Source organism: Myxine glutinosa, chromosome 5 (genome assembly GCF_964187855.1).
Source record: "Myxine glutinosa chromosome 5, kmMyxGlut1.1, whole genome shotgun sequence".
NCBI lineage: Eukaryota > Metazoa > Chordata > Myxini > Myxiniformes > Myxinidae > Myxine > Myxine glutinosa.
In genome coordinates this window covers 45,834,439-45,850,844 of record NC_136265.1, presented here as the reverse complement: position 1 = coordinate 45,850,844, position 16,406 = coordinate 45,834,439, and the positions used below count along the sequence as shown (strand labels likewise).

The 16,406-nt window shown below is 49.7% G+C and overlaps 1 protein-coding gene across 1 annotated transcript in view; it reads left to right on the top strand.

The window, feature by feature from the left end:
• LOC144892260 (protein sidekick-2-like) overlaps positions 1–16,406 on the top strand; it is a 71,506-nt gene that overhangs the window by 17,671 nt on the left and 37,429 nt on the right. The gene's annotated exons all lie outside the window — the stretch shown is intronic.

Here is a 16,406-nt window from a genome sequence, read left to right as displayed (position 1 = left end):
ATGGAAGGTTTGTGATGGGGAGATGATTTGAATTGATCATATAAATTTCTATGAACGCAAAAACGTCACAGACAACCTTATTGGTCGATTCGAGATGTTTATTGGCGAAAACGAGTTTTCTGAGCCAGGGGCGTAGTGTGTACCCCACATTTGGCCCACAGGTGGTAGTTGTGAATTTGGCTCTTGAAGACACATGGACTGGTATCCCAAACGCACATGCATTCAAATTAATGGGTACAAGCAACGGTACCCGCCCTATAGGTATAGGCGGGCTTCAATTGGGAAGCCCAATTGAAAAGGCAAAATATCAGAAATTGAAGGCTTTTTTATTTTAAAGGATTCATATAAACATCCGTTGAATCATATGACACGCAAATCATCAAAATCTAAACAGTACATGGTGCCCATTTTGAAAAAAGATTGAATTCTGCAAAACGGAAGTGGCCGCTACACGTCTTTCTCAGTCGCACGTTTGTGTGAAGAGTGCGCGTCGAATCTGTAACACGGAAGCGGCCGCTACACCTGTTTCTCAGTCGCTTTGCACACGCTGCCGTGTTACATTGGAGCCGCACGTTTATATAGGAAGAGTTCGTCAGGAGTCGATCTACTCTCTCCTGGTACGTAGAATAAACAATATTTGTAGAATTTCAACAAAAGCCACATCACTGTTCATATCGGTAAATATTATTCCATCGTGTCTGGAAAAATTGGAAAATTGGAAAAATTGGAAAAACAATATGGCCTATTTTACTCCCAGGGGTCCCAGGAATACCCACCCAAAATATCGTTGCGATCGGTTGAGCCGTTTTTGCGGTACCTTCGAACGGACGGACGGACATTTGGTGAATTATAGTAAGATTGTGTATTGTCCGGTTGTTTTCATTTGTCCTTCTCAAGAAGGTGGTGCTTTTTCAATTGAGAAGGATTTGCCTCTTTGGTGATCCCATTTATCTCATTATGCTAGGATCCCAAATTCAAATTCCAGAAGTGTGTTGATTTGTCACTTGGCTTCTTCTGCCCTTCTCTTGCTTGGGTGATTACATGCATGCTCCTCCATGAACCGGAAACAATGTAGAAACGAAGAATTCTCAGTCCATCATCGACAGCCTCCCATGGAATTGCGCCACTTTAGATTGAAAAAAAAAAAAATGAACATCTACATAGGATTGTATGAACATGTGGGACGAGTGTACAAATCTGATTGGCTGTTTGGGCCAAAATGATTCGTTCAACTGTGGGACAGCTTTGGGTTTTTCTAATATATTTCCATGGTGTTTGGCCTTGGAAAGCAATCATTGTGCAACCGACTGAGCTGCTTTCTTCTGGGAAAAAATAATTATACATTTGTGCAAAAATTATGAAATTGAGGGGCAAAACATAAAAACGGTTATATATGTCGACTCTTGTTGATGGGGACGGGTGCTCGACAACGTGTGAGCTTTGATAAAATTGAGGGAACCTTTGCATACTCTCTTTAATGCAATTATCCAAAAAAAGAGCAAGATTATGATGACAACAATAACAACAACAAACATATTACGATATGTAACCCCCCTTTTCTCGACTTTCTTTATTCCATCATGAGCTTTATTGCAAAAGAAAAACGAGAAGGGCACTCGGTAGAGTGCAAACCTCCACCAGGCTGACCAGTTTGCTTTTCTTTTCTTTTTCTTTTTTTGTATACAGAGTCGAGGCTCGTGAAAGAGCTAACATTTATCAAACAAACAAATCAAACAAACAAGCAAACAAAGTATATAAAAAGGGGAGCGGTCGACAAGATGGGGAGAGAAGGGGACGAAGCACACAAACACAACATTTGAGAGCAGGGACATCGGGAGATGTGTGGGAGGGAGAGGGCCTGGGGGGTGGGGGGGGGGCAGGATAGGTATAAAACGCAAGGACACCAAGGACTTCCAGGAAAGAAGTGGGCACCTCAAAAAGTGGATTTGGGGTGAAATTAGCGGGGGTAGAAAAGATCAAGGTTTTGGATTGGGGAAGATAAGAGATGGTGGTGAACAGCCGTTTTAAAGACCTGGAGGGAGGAGTGGGATTGAAGAGAGTGAGGGAGTTTGTTCCAGAAGCGGGAGAAAAGAGGAATGAAGGAGTGAAGGTGAGCAGAGAGTCTTGATTTTGGCAGTTTAACCAGAAGAGGGTTGCAGGCAGATCTTGTGCGACCTGTAGGAATATTTGGGGGACAGAGCCCAGAGAGAGCTGGGGGAGCAAGGCCGGAGAGGAGTCGGTAGAAGACGGAAAGACCACCAACCTGCCTGCGGTGAGTAAGTGAAAGGCCCTCGGAGATAGCGTCATCGCGGGAGATTCCAATGATTCTGAAGTGAAATGGGGCTTTGTATCCCACTGATAGGCCGGATCTGGATTCGGATCTGAACCAAAATCTAATCGACTTGTTCTTGTCGCCTAACCAACTCTTCCACCTAGTTTTGTCATAATCCGTCCATCACTTTGCTGATGACTCCACTCTCTGCCGCTCCATCCCTCATCCCTCAGATCGGCAGTCTGCAGCCTCCTCACTCTGCAGACCTGGACAAAATCACAGACTGGTCAAACAAGTGGAACATGTCTTTCAATCCTGACAAATCTCACACTCTCACTGTCTCTCTGAAAAGACCATCTGGACAACCCTCCCATCTACTTTCTGAACAATCCTCTCCAAGATGTTCTGTCACTCAAGATCTTGGGTCTCACTATTTGCCATGATCTTTCCTGGGAAAACCACATTTCCAATCTGGCCTCCAAAGCCAGTCGCCGACTGGGCATCCTCCGTCATGCGAAGTCCTTCCTTGGCACACCTGAGCTCCTCACCACATACAAGCCTTTCATCCGCAGCTCAATGGAATACTGTTCTCCCCTCTGGGCCGGTTCTCCTGCCTCACACCAAGCTCGGCTTCACACTGTGGAAACCAAAGCGTTCAGAATCATTGGAATCTCCCGTGATGAACCTAACTCTGAAGGCCTTTCACTCACTCACCGCAGGCAGGTTGGTGGTCTTTCTGTCTTCTTCCGACTCCTCTCCGGCCTTGCTCCCCCAGCTCTGTCTGTGCTCTGTCCCCCAAATTATCCTACAGGTCGCACAAGATCTGCCAGCAACCCTCTTATGGTTAAACTGCCAAAATCAAGACTCTCTGCTCACCTTCACTCCTTCATTTCTCTTTTCTCCTGCCTCTGGAACAAACTCCCTCACTCTCGTCAATCTCACTCCTCCCTCCAGGTCTTTAAAACAGCTGTTCACCACCATCTCTTATCTTGCCCAATCCAACACCCTGATCTTTTTTACCCCCATTAAAACACCCCAAATCCACCTCTTTCAATCTCTGACTTCATTCCTAAAGTTCCTAGTAGTGTCCATTTGTTTTATACTGTGAACCCCCCTCCCGCACCCCCCACCCTCAAGCCCTCTCCCTCCCACAGATCTCCCGATGTCCCTGTTCTCTACTGTTGTGCTTGTGTGCTTCGCTCTCTTTCTCCCCATATTGTCTCCCGCTCCCTTTATCATATGTTTTATGTGTCCGTTTGTTTTTTTGTGTTTAATGTGTTAGCTCTTACACGAGCCTCGACTTTGTATGCAAAAATTAAAAATCACTGTTTGATATTTAATGCTATATATCGGTTTTGGCCATATCTCTCAATGATGAACAACCAATTAAGAAAGTTTTTTTTAAACCCCTCTTATCCAGATCCAGATCTTCATCAAAATCGAATCAATTGGTCCTTATCACACACTCAACCTGTCCACCAAGTTTCGTCCAAATCACATCCATATAACCTTTGAGTTATCTTGCTCACAGACAAACAAACAGACAGACATATAGACAGACAGACACACAGAAAAACAGACAGAGGTGAAAACATAACCTTCATCCATCTTCGGTGGCAGAGTTAAAGAATAGGACCGCGGCTCCTGAAGATCACCTGGATCAGGAGCAAGTGCAACACTCACTCATCGACAGTCAACAGTCACCTTGATCAGGAGCCGAAATCCCCCACAGACTCTCTCAGACCCTGATATTTTTTTTATTCCGTGAACAAACTTTGGTACATCATGGGCGATGAAGGTTGTGATCAAGTTTCATTGAACTAGTGTGTGTAGTTTCGGAAAAGAGAGCAAATACCTATTTTGGGGGGTCAAACACATCCTTCCATCCTTCCCTCACCCCCCCCCCTCCCCCCTCATAACCCCCTTGAATGAGCGCAGACCAAACAGATAGACAGACAGACAAACAGACAGACAAACAGACACACAGACAGACAAACAGACACACAGACAAACAGAGGTGAAAACATAACCATCATCCACCTTCGGTGGCAGAGGTGAAAAATGTAAAATTCAAAAGTGAACTAGAACGACACTCTTCAACGTCACGACATCGATCGATATGCCTCTGCCCACATTATTACATCATTATAATACTTGTATCAAGTTTGAATTCAATCCATATAGCTGTTCTCAAGTTATCACATTTTTTTACCTGGCTGGGCCTCTGACCTTTGACCTCTTGACCCCAAAATCAAATCAGTTAATCTTTACATCATTATACATACCTGTACCAAGTTTGAATTAGGTCACTTCAGCCGTTCTCAAGTTATAGACCTATTACAGACTTTGACCTTTGCCCCCAAAATCTAATCAGTTCATCTTTACCTCATTATACATTCCTGTACCAAGTTTGGTCAGAATCCCATCAGCCGTTCTCAAGTTATCGTGGTAACGAAAACCTATCACAGACGGATGGACAGCCAGACGGACAACCTGAAAATTTCATCAGCGTAGGCATAAAAAGGCATTGTCCAATCCAAACTGTTTAAAGCGGTGTCCTCGGCTCAGCCAATTAGAGTGTCCCCTCTAATGTCAAAAAATTATTTTCTTTTCTGGAAGTCCTAGCAGTGTCCATGTGTTTTTTTGTTTTTTTTTGCCTCTCCCGCCCCCCACCCTCCTTCCCACGCCTCCTCTCCCCAATCCCTCTCCCTCCCACAGATCTCCCGATGTCCTTGCTCTCAAATGTTGTACTTGTGTGCTTCCCCCTCTCTCCCCATCTTGTCTCCCGCTCCCTTTATTTCCTCTTATGTGTCCGTTTGTTTTGTTGTTTTGTTGTCATTAATGTTAGCTCTTACACGAGCCTCGATCTTGTATACAAAAAAATAAAATAAAAACATTTTGCGAATATTCTGCCAAGACAGAGTGAGCAAGAAGGAGGTAGAAAGAAGTTCTGGAAAGAAAAAGATGGAGGAAATAAAAATGATGATGTGGATATGGATTGGCATGTACTGCGTATGGAAAACAAGAACATCACAAAAAAGAGCGATACACTGGAAGCCGTATGGTCGAAGGAGGGTTGGACGACCTACAGGAGACATTGAAGCATATGGTGGAGAAGGAGCCGAGGGAGCAGGAAAGCAACTTGACGGTGATCGATCAGTGGGCTCAAGACAGCCAAAAGTGGCACGAGTTCCTCAAGAGGCTTCACATGCAACTAGGCCTGACAGGGTATTAATAAAGCAACCAAGCTCTTTACCTGCATTGTGGACCATTCACCTTTACTCCGATCAGTGTCTCCCTTCCAGACTTGTTCCAAATACACGATGCTTCACTCACTGTGAGTGGATATGCATTTCCATAGGTAAATCAAGAAGCTGTAAAGGACCTCTAAATTTACAGAACCTTACTTCCTGCAGGACAAGACCATTCAAATTCAACAAGACTGTTGTAAAAATCAGATCTACAACATTGTCCCAATAGTAGGTTTAATTCAGTATCGATCTCTAGCAACACCTGTAAGAAATCAACAAGCATAATATCAGCATACCGTAATCATAGAAGTAATAATGAATTGGCAATTGGTACAAGCAGGCCTGGAACATCTAGCGATACGCACCATTCGAGTATGCACTACCACACAGAATAAATGTCACAGGAATGAATCGGAGCGATGTCCGTCCGAGTTCTTACGGGAGCCCCTCAGTGGTCGGAGACAGCATAGCACCTGGGTTCAATTTAGACACAATTTCATTACAAAGACCTCTAAATTCAACAAGCTTGCCTGCTTTCACCTGGACAGCAGCAGCAAGTTTCTTTTCTTCCGACCAAGTCTTGGAAGGACACATCATCTTATCTTTCAAAATGGAGCAAAAAAACAAATAAATAAAGCCATGAATGGGCATGATGTCACAAAGGAGAAACTTTTTGGATTGAAGGCCACAAGGCACCAGCACATGTCCACTTTTATTTCCTCACATCCATTTCTGGTCACAAGTTGGTCCTGGAACAATCACATAGGTGTTATTTTTTTATCGACCTGAAGCAATGAGCGGGATCGATAGACTGGACAACTCCACCATTTGTTGTGACTTGGTGTCGTGTGCGTCAGGTGCGTTTGAGTATCTATTTTTGTTGCACTTCTGGGACACTACCTCGGATACCTGAGTGTACAGGTCCATAATATAATTTGTGGAATCACTGATGTGAGTCGAGTGTGGTGGTGTTTGCCACTGAGCATTGTTTTTTCCCTCACCTTGTCCGGCTGTACCCTACACCTGGGGTTACAACCCACTTACTTCCATTACCGACCTTTAAAGTGGAATCAAACTCAAAGGAGTGGTCGTTCTTAGCACACCTGGAACGTAGTTGCGGGGACCTTATGTGATGGCGCGTCGTCCGTCCGTCAGTCCGTGAACCCTTGAAACTTCTTCTCCAAAACCGCTGATGGGATTGCGACCAAACTTGGCACAAATGATACTTGTTTGTTCACGGCATTCAAAAAATTATGGGATCTAAGGGATCTAAAAAATTATGGGATCTAAGGGATCTAAAAAATTGGGATCTAAGGGATCTAAAAAATTATGGGATCTAAGAGATCTAAAAAATTGGGATCTAAGGGGGTCTACTGGGGGTCAAAGTGAATCCAGGTTTGATCCCCCAAAATAGGAATTTGCCTTTTCCTCTGAAACAACACGCACTATTTTGTGGAAACTTGACCGCAACTATTCATCACCCATGATGTATCAACATTTGTTACCGGCATTTCAAAAAAACGGGGTCTAAGGTGGCCTATGCGGGGGGGGGGGGTTGCCCCCCAAAATAGGTATTTGCTTTCTTCTCAGAAACTACACACACAATTTCGATGAAACTTGACCACAACCTTAATCACCCGTGAGGTACCAAAGTTTCTACACATCATTTAAAAATATATATCGGGCACGAAAGGGGTCTACGGGGTGGGGAGGAGGGCATGTTCCCCCCCCCCCCCCCCCCCCCAAAATAGGTATTTGCTCTTTCCTCTGAAACTACACACGATTTCGATGAAACTTCACCACAACCTTAATCACCCATGATGTACTAATGTTTGCTCAAGGCATTAGAAAAATTGGGGTCTGAGGAGGTGTGAGGGGGTGGGGGTGTGGTTGCCCCCCAAAATAGGTATTTCTTTGTTTAAAGTCTTATGATTATGTTACTGAAGGAGTCCGGGCTCCAGCATGATACGGACAAAAGGATGGCAAGGCACAAACTCGTCCGAGAAGATATTTATTCGTAAAACCAACTCGGGAACACTGAAAAGCCCGTTTATCGGGCTGCCTTATAAAGCACAACCAGAAACCGAAACCGAAAGCCACGCCTCTCAGGCGAGGCGTGCTTCGGTGGTCACGTGATCAACAGGTGTAGCTGATTATACCCGCACGCGCGGCACGCTTTGGTGGTCACGTGACCAGCCCCTCTGGCGCCGTGGTTCCCTGCCGGTGACATCACCGGCTGGAGCAAGGAGATTCTGATGCTGGTCTTGCTTGGGGGACCCATGGGTCGCTACACACGCCCCCCCAGAATGGACTTGGTCCAGGGAGGTCAACCTGAGGGGGGTCCGGATGACCCGACCGAAACGACCCCTGGCCAGTCGCGCCGCGGTGGTAGAGCCAGCCGTGGCGGCTGGCCGACGTCCATGTGGGCCGGTTTGAGGCGGTCCAGCAAGATCCGGTCCGCCCGGCCGCCGATGCTGACGATGAAGGACTTGTTGTCCCGGCGTAGGACCCAGAAGGGTCCGTCGTATGGTGGCCGGAGCGGCCCCCGGTGCGCGTCGTGGCGCACAAAGACGTACTCCGCCATGCGGAGTGCTGGGGGGACGTAGGAGTGGGGGTCGCCGTGGCGGGACGTTGGCACCGGGGCGAAACGTTGGGTGGCCTCCTGGAAGTCCGTGCGCTGGCGCGCGGCGGACCAGGGGCTGGTGGCGTCGGGCACGAACTCGCCCGGGACGCGGAGAGTCTGGCCGTACACCAGCTCGGCAGTGGACGCCTGGAGGTCCTCCTTGGGGGCCGTGCGGAGGCCCAAAAGGACCCACGGGAGCCGGTCGGCCCACCCGTCGTCCTGGAGGCCGGCCTTGAGTGCGGCCTTCATGGAGCGGTGAAACCGCTCGCACAACCCGTTGGCTTGGGGGTGGTAGGCCGTGGTGCAGTGCAGAGTGACTCCCAACGAGCGGGCGACCGCGCCCCAAAGTTCGGACGTGAACTGTGGGCCGCGGTCGGACGAGATGTGCGCTGAAGCGCGCGACCCAGGTGGCGATGAACGCCTGCGCCACGTCGGCGGTGGTGGTGGAGGTGAGGGGCACGGCCTCCGGCCACCTGGTGGTCCTGTCCAACATGGTGAGCAGGTGGGTGAACCCCCGCGATGGGGGCAGAGGACCCACCAGGTCCACGTGGACATGGTCGAAACGCCGCTCGGGCATGGTGAAAGGAGCCAACGGAGCCAGGGTGTGACGGTGGACCTTGGCCCGCTGGCAGGCTGTGCAGGCGTTGGCCCAGTCGCGGACGTCCCGTCGCAACCCGTGCCAGACGAAGCGTGCCGACACCAGCTTCTGGGACGCCTTCCGGCCTGGGTGCGAGAGGTCGTGGAGGGAAGCGAAAATGCGACGCCGCCAGGAGACCGGCACGACGGGGCACGGTCGGCCTTGGGAGACGTCACAGAGCAGGACCGTGCCCGCGAAGGGGACGTCAGCCAAGCGGAGGCCCGTGTCTGCCACCCTGAGCGCCTGCTCCGTGCCGTCGGTGGCCTGGTCCGTCGCCATCAGGGCGAAATCCACGCCGACGTGGACGGCGTTGGCGCCGGCCCGAGAAAGGCAGTCGGCCACGGTGTTGTCTTTCCCGGCGACGTGCCGGATGTCCGTGGTGTATTCCGACACGGCGGAGAGGTGGCGCTGCTGGCGGGCCGACCACGGCTCCGTGACCTTGGCCATTGCGAAAATCAATGGCTTGTGGTCGACAAAGGCCGTGAATGGGCGGCCCTCCAGGAGGTGGCGAAAATGGCGGACGGCCAGGTACAGCCTGAGGAGCTCGCGGTCGAACGTACTGTACTTCAGCTCGTTGGGCAGGAGTTGCCGGCTGAAGAACGCGAGCGGCTGCCAGGCCCCGTTCACCCATTGCTCATGGACCGCGCCCACGGCGTAGTCGGAGGCGTCCGTGGTGAGGGCGATGGGGGCATGGGGTACCGAGTGGGCCAGCAGCGTGGCGTTGGCGAGGGCCCGTTTCGCGCCGGCAAAAGCCGCGTCCATGTCCGTGGACCAGACAACGTCGTGCTTCGCCGGCTGGCCGCGGAGGGCGGCGTACAAGGGCCGCATGAGTTGCGCCGCTCGGGGCATGAAGCGGTGATAGAAGTTCACCATCCCGAGGAACTCCTGCAGCGCCTTGACGGAGCGGGGGCGCGGGAAAGCGGCGATGGCCTCGACTTTGGCCGGCAGCGGCACAGCGCCGTTCCGGGTGATGCGGTGGCCCAAAAGGTCGATCGTCGCCGCACCAAAGTGACATTTGGCCGGGTTGACAATCAAGCCGTGCTCGCTGAGGTGGCCGAACAGCGTCCGGAGGTGGAGGAGGTGCTCGGCTCTGGACGTGCTGTCGACGAGGATGTCGTCCAGGTAGGTGAAGAGGAACGGCAGGTCGCGCAGCACGCCGTCCATCAGGCGCTGGAACGCCTGCGCCGCGTTTTTGAGGCCGAAGGGCATCCGGAGGAACTCGAAGGGGCCGAAAGGTGTGATCACGGCCGTCTTCGGGATGTCGGCCGGGCGGACGGGCACCTGGTGGTACCCCCGAATCAGGTCCACTTTAGAAAAAATGGTCCGCCCCGCCAACCGGGTGGAAAAATCCTGGATGTGCGGGACGGGGTACCTGTTGGGGGTAGTGGCGTCGTTGAGGCGGCGGTAGTCGCCGCATGGCCGCCATCCGCCTCCCGGCTTCGGGACGATGTGCAACGGCGAGGCCCAGGCGCTGCCGAGGCGCTCCAGCGCCGTGAACTCGGCCTTGGCGACGGCGAGTTTGGCGGGGTCAAGACGGAGAGCCCGGGCATACACCGGCGGGCCCGTAGTGGGGATGTGATGCTCGATGCCGTGCCGCACCGCGATGGCCGAAAATGTTGGCCGCGTGAGGGCCAGGAACTCCGCGAGGAGACGTGCGAAGTCGTCCGCCAATGGGAGGGCGCAGGAAAACTCGGTGGGTGCGGCCCGGCTCAAGGCGCACGCCAGGGAGCTGAAAGTCTCGGCGTTGACGAGACGCCGGCGTTTCACGTCTACCAGCAGCCCGTGGGCGCACAAGAAATCGGCCCCGAGCAAAGCCATGGGGACGTCCGCCGTCACGAACTCCCAGTGAAAGAGCTGGCTGCCGAAGCGGAGGGCGACGGTGCGTGGGCCGAAAGTGCGGATGGCGGAGCCGTTGGCCGCGACCAATGGGGGGCCGCAGACGGCGGCCCGCCTGTCCTCCGCCGAAGCGGGAATGATGCTCAGCTGGGCGCCGATGTCGCAGAGGAAGCGCCGCCCCGACGCTCGGTCCACGATGAACAGCAGGTTTCCGGAACGGCCGGCATTCATTGCTGGGAGGGAACGCCGGCTCGCCCGTTTCCCGACTTGCCGAACGTGCACGGGGGTCGGCATGATCGGGCCTGCCGCCCGAACCTGGCGTGGAAATAGCACCAGGCCGGGTCCGGCGGGGGCTCCGGTCGACGCGTCGGGACCGGGCGACGCGGCGTCGCCGCTGCCAGTCGTGCCGGCCCGGCGGTCTCTGGGAAGGAGACTGCGTCGCGGGCGTCGGGCGGGTGGGCGGGAAGGCTCCCGGCCGCCACCCCGATGAGCTGGCTCGCCGCTCTGGCGAGCTGGCTTGCCGAAGCGATCTTGTCGGCCTCCTTGGTGAGGTCGCGGGGGTTTACGATGGTCGTACCTGCCAGGGCGAGCCGTACCGGGGCCGGGAGCTGGCGAAGAAAGAGCTCCTGAAACAGGAAATCCGAAGGGTGCTCGCCACGCAACGCGAGCATGTAGTCCATGCGCTCGGACGGGCGCGTATCGCCGAGCTCAGGTAGGTCGAGCAGGCGTCGTGCGCGCTCAGCCGGGGAAAGGGCGAACGCGCCCAGCAGAAGTGCCTTGATGGCGTCGTACTTGCCGTCAGCGGGCGGGTTCTGGAGGAAGCTCAGGCAGCGGGCGGCGGTCGCGGAGCCGAGCGCGGTGACCACGTAATGGTAGCGGGTGGCGTCCTCCGTGATGCCACGCAGGGCGAACTGGGAGTCCGCCTGCGCGAACCAGACGGCGGCATGTGCTTCCCAGAAGGTGGGCAGCTTGAGGGACACTGCGGTGTCCATCGCGTGTTGCAAATTCGGGGTCACCAGTGAAGGAGTCCGGGCTCCAGCATGATACGGACAAAAGGATGGCCAGGCACAAACTCGTCCGAGAAGATATTTATTCGTAAAACCAACTCGGGAACACTGAAAAGCCCGTTTATCGGGCTGCCTTATAAAGCACAACCAGAAACCGAAACCGAAAGCCACGCCTCTCAGGCGAGGCGTGCTTCGGTGGTCACGTGATCAACAGGTGTAGCTGATTATACCCGCACGCGCGGCACGCTTTGGCGGTCACGTGACCAGCCACTCTGGCACCGTGGTTCCCCGCCGGTGACGTCACCGGCTGGAGCAAGGAGATTCTGATGCTGGTCTTGCTTGGGGGACCCATGGGTCGCTACATTACTATGATTCTACATGCTGCCCTGTCTTCTAGCAACCATTGAAATTGGTTTAAAATACCTTTAGTCGGTGCAGTATCATGTTTATTCTACCAGGTGAGCACCCAGGGGTATTGCCCCTATTTTTAAAAGCGGTTCAAGATAATTTTGATTCAACATCAATCGCAAATCAAATAGAATAGGATATATATGACATAAGACCAGGTAATTCAATGGGAAACTTGCACTCGTTTATTTTTGGGGGGGGGGGGGGGGTGGGGACTCGCACTGCTGGCACGTTTTTTTGCGCCAACAACCTAAAGCTATACTGTAAGATAGACATGTATCTGTCTGTCCGTCTATCATTCTGCCTGTGTGCTGCTATTTTTCTCAGAGATGGCCAAACACATCTCCGTCAAACTTTCAAAGGGTCATCAGCAAAGGTTCATCACCAAAAAAAATATTTTTGAAGCGGTGTCCTTTTTGTCCCCCATCGCACCGAGGAGCGAAAGGGGGACTATGGCTTTCCCCTCCGTCCGTGTGTGCTTCCGTCCGTGCGTGCGTGCGTGCGTGCGTCCGTGTGTGCGGGCTTGCGTGCGTGCGTAAGCGAAGGACCGAATTCTAATTTGGTGTGTGGGTGCAACCCACGTCAAAATCCATGATGGCCGCCGCCATGTATGTCTGATGCCATGTATGTCTGAACCTTGTGAGCGGAATATCTTGAAAAATAAACGAACTACTAACGTCTAAACTGGTGTGTGGGTGTATCTAGGCATAAGGGAGAACGCTATTGAAAATTGGGTCGCCACGTCAAAATCCAAGATGGCCGCCACCATATATATGTCTGAACCTTGTGAGCGAAATATCTTGAAAAATAAACGAACTACTAACTTCTAATCTGGTGTGTGGGTGTATCTGCGCATAAGGGAGAACGCTTTTGAAAATTGGGTCGCCACGTCAAAATCCAAGATGGCCGCCTTGCGTCTTCCACTTTGTCAACTCGCATCACTTCACCGACGGGGGACCTAGGCGTAATGCTTGTTCTTTTGAAAAAGAAAGATTTTTTTAAATCTCTCTCTCATGCCTAAGGCTTAAGCCTTTGTTGCTGTGTAAAAGGTCATATTAAATGATCCCTGACCCCATACAAAAAAAATCCCTACAAAAGTTTCAGGTTCCTACAAAAAAAAAGAACAAAAACGAAAATTAGATTTGTTAAAAATGCCGACAGGATTGGAACAGCACCGGGCAATTCCGGGTACCTCTGCTAGCTTAATATAAATGTGAATGTGTATATATATACACACACACACACACACAGATATATACAGTCGGACCTCGACATTCGCTGGGGATACGTTCCTGGAAAATGCCGTGACTGTTGAATCCGCGAATGTGGGGGCATTGTTTCAATGGAAAAGTGGGGATAGGTTCCCAGAGGTTCGGGGTTCATATGGGAAAATGAAAAATCCCGTGAAAAACGCGAATACATGGAGCACAGGGCCACATCATATGTCGCAGCAAACCGCGAATACGCCCACGAAAAACCGCAAGTGTCAAATGGCGTGATCCCGATTTGAATCTTTACCAAAATCTAATATAGTCATCCTTTTCACACACCCAACCTGTCCACCAGGTTACATCGAAACCCATCCACAACCTTTAGAGATATCCCGCTCACAGACAGTCAGAAGTGAAAACATAACCTCCCTCCGTCCACCTTCGGTGGGAAGGTGACTATAGGCCATATGGTTTTGTGGTTCAAAAGTGACATTTTAAAAATATATATTTAGCGAGCTTCCATTACTCCCCCCACCCCCCCTTAACCCAACCCCCCCCCCCCACCCCCCACCCCCCCCGGATATCTCAAATTTCCCCCGATAAATTAACCCGTGTTGAGAACCCCTGCCTTACACCATCCAATTCCTTCCTTTGTATGAGGGAGGGAGGGAGGGAGTGGGCAGGGACGGGGGTGTCCTCTGTGGGAATGTCCAAGGTCTCCTAGTTAAACTTGTCGACTTGAGTGGCATTTGGCAGGACACACCTCCAGAACCAACCTTCAACTTTTCTTTAGGACGGTGTCCAGGGCATCCAGGTCAAATTTGTGGTATGTATGTATGTATGTATGTATGGATGGATGGATGGATGTATGTATGATGTGTATATGTTTGGCATGAACACGGAAAATGTTCCAAGTTGCATTTGGCCAAGTCTTGGATTTGCACAAGTTCGTGTTTGCAATTGCTTGACAAACAAAGGTTGTCCTTTGACTGAACAAAGTTTATCCCAAACATTGTTCACCGGATGCAGCCTGTCATGTTCAAAGCGAAACAATGTTCAGTTTGGTTGTGAACTTTTGGCAGTTTGTTCAATGTAAATTCTTATTTTGCTCAAGCCGAATCTATAATTCACATTATATAACATTATATATTGGACATGAGCCAAACATGAAGTTCCCATTTGACCCGTACTTGTTTATTTATGCCTCTAACTTTTTTTGTGAATTAAAGATGACGCTTGCATTGCTTTTCAAGGTCTTCCCCATCTTTGGGCACACACTTGCCTCATCAGAATGGAAGCTTTCACAAGTACAGTATTCCATGTGGAATTATATTGGATTATAAAAAAAATATCTTCCTCCCAACATTCTCTTTCATAGGGATGTCTTTTGACAGGCAATCACCACCATACTATGCAGCCAATCATCAAAATTTCAACAGGCTTGAATGTTTTGGTTGTTCAGATATTTCATAACTATTCGCTGTTCCATTTGCTGCCATCTTTGATTTTCAGCACATGTATGAAAGCACGAAACACGTGACTATGAGTACCTGTTATACCAACACGATAATGATAAATTTATTCGAAAATAATTGAAGGTCAAATATGAAGCACCCCCATCTCAGTCCACATAACTCGTTCTTTCGCCTTTATGAGAGTCGACTGGAGACAGGGAAATGCGAAGCAAATAAATAAATAAACACGATACTTGCAAAATTCACCTTCCTTTCCTCCTCCCCAAAAAGGAATTGCCATGGATACATCAAATTGTCCATTTCATTAACATTTAAATTGATGATCTTCATCAATTTTGGTTCAGTCAAATCAAAAATTGATGATTGTAGAAGTTTGAACTTGAGTTGACCTTTGACCTTTGACCTCAAAAATATTTGCTTTCCCAATTCAGTGATGCACGATGTAATTGTTGTATAATTTTCAAGTTAATCGGATAAAAAGTGACAATGTTTCAGATGAAAATTGATGATTTTAAAAGTTTGACCTTGAGTTGCCCTTTGACCTTTTGCCCTTAAAAGTATTTGCTTTCCCAATTCAGTGATGCACTATGTAATTGTTGTTTAATTTTCAAGTTAATCGGATGAAAAGTGACGATCTTTCAGATGAAAATTGATGATCTTAGAAGTTTGATCTTGAGTTGCCCTTTGACCTTTTGCCCTCAAAAAAAGTTGGTTTCCCAATTCAGTGACTCGATATGCAAATGCTGTTCAACTTTCAGGTCAATCGGATGAAAAATGCCAATTTTAGAAATTTGACCTCAAGGTGACCTTTGACCTCAAAATCAATAGGCATCTATAAATCCTTATGACCAACTCTACCATTTGGTGATGTTTCGTGAAGATTGGATTAAAATTGTAGGCAATTGACAGACAAACAGACAGAAAGACAGAATAACACACAAGACCAAGCAATCGACTTGAAAAATCTTCGATTTTCGCAACTAGCAATTAAATGTTTCTAGCCATGCCAAAAGCTCACACATTTATTTGAGCTCACACATTTCTTTGAGCTCACGTTTTGCTTTAAGTTTTGCGCTCCTCCCAATCTTGCAATGAGAAGTACTACGTTATATGTTACGTATAAGTGCAACCTCGCAAAACGTGCACAGTATGTGGAAACGTAATCTTAGACCCATATGTTGCATTTTCAAGCAGATTATCAACATCCAATTCATCTCTGCCAGATCAAGGAGCTGCCACAAAAACGCCTCCATTTATTCCTCATCCCCTCGAGCAGCTCCAAAGTGTGAGAGGTATTTTGGTACTGTGTAACAGAGGTGTTAATTGCAGTTCATACAGTGAGCATGTCATGTGTGAAGCGAATTTTTCGCAGTGGATGATTGTATTAATCAAAAGAAGAAGAATAATAACAATAACAACAATTTGTCATCACAAGCGAGCATATCTGTTTGCGAATCCCCTGGATGTGACGGCTCTTGGGAGCACAGTTTGAACGCTAATTTCAACCTGCAAATTGCCAGCCGCTTATTTCAACCTCACACGTCTTCGCTTTGCGCAAATGCACGAGGGAGGTCTCGAGAAACGACGTCTCAAGAAACGTGCCTGCAGGTATTTACAAATGCAAGCCTGTCCTTTGTACTCAAAACTAAACTTGATGAAAACAACAGCTCAAAAAAATGTAAGATG